This window comes from Myotis davidii, unplaced genomic scaffold (genome assembly GCF_000327345.1).
Source record: "Myotis davidii unplaced genomic scaffold, ASM32734v1 scaffold192, whole genome shotgun sequence".
Lineage (NCBI taxonomy): Eukaryota > Metazoa > Chordata > Mammalia > Chiroptera > Vespertilionidae > Myotis > Myotis davidii.
Window position 1 is genome coordinate 1491263 of NW_006284346.1, and position 5833 is coordinate 1497095.

Here is a 5833-nt window from a genome sequence, read left to right on the forward strand (position 1 = left end):
GAAAAAAAAAAGGTAACCTGGTGGCAAGGACTTTAGCTAATGCAGCGGGAACTCCTCAAAAGTGATGGGTTTAAGGGGGAAAAGGAAACCCCAGGGCAGGGTTTCCCTTTCGGCTTCTCCCTTTGGCAGTTTACCTGCGGGGCGGCCGGTGGGTGTGGGCTCGCCGGGGAGAAAACCCCAGACAACTGGTCTGCTCCAGCACGTGCCGGTTCCCAATGTTAGCCTCTCCCCGTCACTTTTTACAGACTGGTGGTGTTTTATAGGAGTGAGACGAAGGATTTCGTGACAGGTCGAAAAAAACAACGTGTAACAGGCGCAGAAATGTGAGACATTACCCGGGAATAAACCTTTTACTACTGAATTGGACTGCATTTAGAGTTTTTTGGTGTCAGTTTACTTTAGACACAAAGTTTGATGGTTGGAAGTTGGATGAAGTCTTTTGGTGACTCCTGTACCTTCTTCAGCTACAATATAAGGGCTATTCAAATCATCATTTAAAAAAATAATCAGTAATTCTTCTGAATTGTTCCTAATTGAGTATTTTTACCAAGATTAATTTTTTTAAAGATGAAGTCATCAAAAGGAGATTAAGCCATCACGGTACGATGTAGTTTCTTATTTGTTGTTTCAGTTGGAGGGAACTGCTGAGACATGTGCCATGCTACACATACAAGGTCTGTGCCTTAAGGAGACTGCCCCGTCATTTCCAGGGGCCACTCTAAATGATCTCCTTCAAGTGGCCATCCTTTTCCATGGCAACAGTGGCTTCAGTTACCCGCAGGACAACACAAGACATAAAGCCTAAGGCATACCCACTAACCAGGAAAACATTCTTACCACCTCCCTAAACCCCTTTTGGCCCTCAACATGAAACTCCAGCGTTATCAAGATTCATAAATTGCACAGGCTGCTTGCTCAATCCTTACCAGGAAACCGTATACTAGGAATTGTCAGCATCAAGGACTCCAATAGCTGGGAAAAATCTATTGATTATCATTTTAGCCTCTAGCCTCCTGCCTGCAGACAGAGCTATCCCTCAGCAACACAATTACATAGGAAATTTGAAAAGATCCCCAGACGTGTTTGCTTTCAGGAGTTTATATATTCCTAGTAGAATATATAAAAACAATAACATTCCCTGCTGTACGCTATTTGAAAACAAAAATCTCCTTAAAACCAGGTTGTATACATTTTGTACTTCTGATGAGAAAGATATAAATTCAAGAGAAAACAATAAGCAAGTGTAAGTATGAAATAAACTCAGCTGGGATGAAGAAAATAATCTAAGACAGTTATCACAATTGAAACTTCCTTATAAAAATTTGGGTTTCTGATACATTAAAATGCCAGTTCCACTATAATTACAACCAGTAAAAAAATAAAATAAAATCATATATAGAGAGATGAGAGCTGGCAGAGAACACAGGAAAATAAAAAGTTCCGTTTGCTGATGTGATGAGGATGGTGGGTGACTTTTTCTTCAGTTGGTTTACAGAAACTGTATGCTTGGGTATTAACCACAATAATATTTTTGTAAAACAACTGAATATGGTACTTTGTGTTGCATTGTTGATGCTTGGGTTGGACTGGCCCCTGGGGAAATAAATCATGGACTCCAGGGCTCCTCCTCAATAGGGAAGTGCTCCCAGCCACCAATCTGGAAGGACAGGAGCCTCTTGGGGCCTTTCTTATCCCTAGCCCTGGTTAGTTCTTTATAGTTGGCGAATGACCTACTAAGGGGCAATAAAAACCTCAAAATGTTTAGAAAAGAATCCACTGCTCTCAAAAGACTAATCTTTACGTCAGATTATTTTAAATATACAGTTGTCTCAGTCATAAAAATAAAAACTCATTCACCACCTTCTAGCTTTTCTACTTATTAACTAACTACAAGGCCAAAGGAGCTAACCTGACCTGTTTGAGCTTCAGTTTCCTCATCTAAAAATACCTGTGCAGAGTTGCTAAAAGGATCAAACGTGTATCTATAATGAGGGTGGTTTATGAATTGTTATGCAAAGTAAATGATTACCCCTGCCTGATCCTACATCTTAGGAATTTTGTTAAGACATGGGGTCTTTATGACTTAGAATGGATGAGAAACCACTTTGGGAGAAAGACAGCGTCAAGGAATCAGAGGACTTTCTTTACTAGAAGGTGCCTAAGCTATCTCTGAGTTCAAATTCCTCATGTTGCAGATAAAGAAATTAAGGCAAAGAAGCCAGTATGTCCTGTCCAAGGTCATGCAGTAAATCCATGACCAAATTTGGGCTATGGCCCTTGCTGTCCACAAATAATTCTGTCGGTTCTGGCAATATTGGGAGATGGGTGCAGCAGGGTGGAGAAGGCTCAATTATAGTTTAAAATATAAAATATATATTAAATATGTATTAAATATAACTCTGATATAAACAATCAAGACAGTTGGGAAAGTGGAAAAATAGAAGTTAAGGGAATCACTGATTTTATGACATTTACTTGAACCAATTAATGCCCCCTGTTGAAGTTTCCTACTCTCCATTCTGAGAATGATCCTTATTATTTATTTCATATTTGTGGATATAGTTTTAATACATAGTACATTCTCCTGCAGTATTCTCCTAAAGAAAGCTAAGGGTATGCCACAAAAATACCCCTCTGCCCCTCCCCCAACTCTGTCGTAGTCTATGCTGCCAGAGCAAGTGCATTTATTTGATGCTTTGATAGGAATGCGCCATTTACACTTAAAAGATGCACCCAGTCAGAGAAGCCCAAGTGGTAACCATGGGCTTTGAGAAAGTGGGCTTCGGTTTTTACCAATACCTATTTCTGATTCTCAGAATGATCCAGCTCCCTCCTCAAGCCATCTGTAGAGTATCGAGCACTTTTAAGTAGAAGCACTTGAAGGTCAAGGTGCTGCCTGATCCCTGGGAGGTGAAATAATACAGTTTATTCAAAAGCAAGAGACTCAGTCTCACTTTTGAGCACTCCTATTTATGCCTTGCTGCTTACACTGAACTTCAATATTTCATAAAGGTCACCATTCTCTCTGGCCAATTTCACACCCAAAAAATTGTCAAGCAGCCCTGCCCGGTGTGGCTCAATTGGTTGGAGCATCTTCCAGGACATGGAGCGGTGGCCGGAGGGTTTGATTCATGATCAGGGCACAAACTCGTGCTGGGGTGAGTACTGGAGGCAACTGATATCTCTCTCTGTCTCTCCCCCCATGCCCTTCCTCTCTCTAAAATCAATTAAAAAAAACGTATCCTTGGGCAAGGATTTTAAAAAATTGTCAAACAAATTAACATTTTTTTCATTCTTTTCTTTCTCTCTTTTAAAAACACATTAATATTTTAAAATATGGATTTTAGACTTACCTTATTGCTAAACAGAAAGGATTTCCTTTTGTGTCAAAAGGAAAAAAATCTTATGTTTGGAATTTTAAAAGAATTTCTATAAAGCCTTTCTGAAAAGATGGACTCACTGCGGATTTTGGTCTACTTTGTCTTATTTTACGATGCTCCTTTGCCCGAAAAATCCGTTCCTTATAGAGAAAGATAAGGAAGGTTCCCAAAGAAGGGTCAATTCCACGAAGCCTAATGAGATCGGGGGCTTTTATCTTCAATTCGGGTCATTTTTCCATAGGCTTTCTTTAAAAACACTGATCCCTTTGAAAAAACCTCTTCCCTAATCATTGTCCTGAATGTTGCTATCACAGGAAGCTAGGGCAGCTACATTATTTTTTCTACCACATGGAGGCATTGAACAACCATGTGATTTTCAAAATTTACCAAGACTTGATAAAAATCTAATGCTTTCTCAGGCACGGACGAAAGGTTTATTTGATGTCGACAAATGGATAGTATTTAATATGAAAGCATTCTTTTCAATTTATAATTTAGCATTTCAACTGTATGGCCTATTCACTAAACAAACTTCCTTCTTCAACCTCCTACATATTGATAACATAAGGACAGACTATTTGGGATATACTGGATTGCAGTTTGAGCTATTTGGTTCATTAATCTCTGAAACCTTTTCTTGAATTTAACACATTGCCGGGGAGGGGTGTTGTTTTTCTTTTCTTTTTTCTTATTTCTTTTTAAACTTAACACTTTCTTAGTTACTAAAATTTGGAGGAATAAAGTAGTAGGGAAATTACTTTTATTTCACATTCTTAATTATCAATTGTGGAACTTTTTTTTTAAAACATCAACACCTTGTGTGCTCAGTGGTTGGGTGTCATCGACCTATGAACCTAGAGGTCACAGTTTGGTTGGAGCACATGCTCGGATTGTGGACTGGATCCCCAGAGTGGGGTGTGCAAAAGGCAGCCATTCGATGATTCTCTCTCTCTCTCCCTCTCCCTTCTTCTCTGAAATCAATAAAAATATATTAAAAAAAGATCCTTGGAGCAGATCCTTTATTGAATGGGAAAAAATATTATAATGAATATAATTAGGTCAATTGAAAAAAATTATGAGGATGGAAGTTAGATTAGATTGACGTTCCAAATCAATGTTAAGTTTCCTGAAGTTGATAACTATATTGAGGATATTCTTGTTTTGGAAAAATACACACTGAAACATTACAGGGTAAAAAGCCTTGATGTCTGAAAATGACTTAAATAGCTTGGAAAAATAACTGACAATATGTGTGTGTGTAGAAAGGAGACAGGGAGGGAGGGAGGGAGGAGGGAGGGAGAGGGAGAGAGAGAGAAAGAGAGAGAGAGAAGGGAGAGGAATAAAACAAATGTGCTAAAACATTACAAATTGGCGAATCTGGGGAAAGGGTACATCAGTGTTCTCTGTATTATTCTGTGACTCTCCTGTAAATGTAGTCACCTCAAGAAGAGATTGCCAACTCATTACATGTCTCTGGATTGTTTCACTTCTTAAGATAAGTGTGCACTACTTTAGTACATTTAACCCCTTCCCCGGCAGAAACGTGTATACTCGTTTTCACCAAATGTTCTTTTTCAGTCGTCGACGAGTATACTAAGAAAATATGGTAAAAAAATATGGTTTATAGGAAGACGAGTTACAAACTGTTTTCATAACCAGCATCAAAAATACTATATAGAACCAAAATAAAAAAATTAGTCTGAAAAAGAAACGTTTTTAACAAAAAAATTGTTGGGGAAGGGGTTAAAAAACCTAACCACTAACTCTTAAAAGGACAAAATATATATGGAAGCAGAAAATCTCAGGGAGTCACTGTGGGTAGATTAATGTATTGAAAGACTCAGAAAAGTAAGGGTGGAGAGAAGAATGAAAAGTAGGTACCTCGAGTTTACAGGGGGGCTCCACGGTGAGCTAAGACGCCTGGATTTCATTAAAGGGTAAAAGGCACAAGGGAGAGACAGCAGAGGCATTTTAGCCTAAGGGGTATTTTAAAAGATTAGTTTGGTAGAAAAGCCAGAAAGGAGCGAAAGAAGTCAAGGAAACTCCAAGGAAGCCACTGAGGAGTGCAGTCTTAAGGAAGCAGCTCCTAGTTCCTCATTCTCTGCGCTTACTTAATTAATCACTGTGCAATGTTGAAGCTCTGGGAATTTAAGTCCCATGATGGCAGAATATACGCCTGCTTAGAAGTATTCTAGAACGGTGTGCGGCACTTAGTAGGCACACTAAGTAAAAAATTAGCCTGGCTGTCATGGCTCAGTGCACATGCCCAGGTTGCAGGCTCGATCCCTATCCCAGGTGCAGGTGGCAGCTGATCACTGATTCTCTCTCATCTCTCTCTCTCTCTCTCCTTTCCTCTCTGAAATCAATATAACTACATATTTTTAAAAAATTAACGAAGGTAGGGAATGAAAACCACACTTGTCTTTACCGGTAATAGTCCTGTTTTCCTGTCC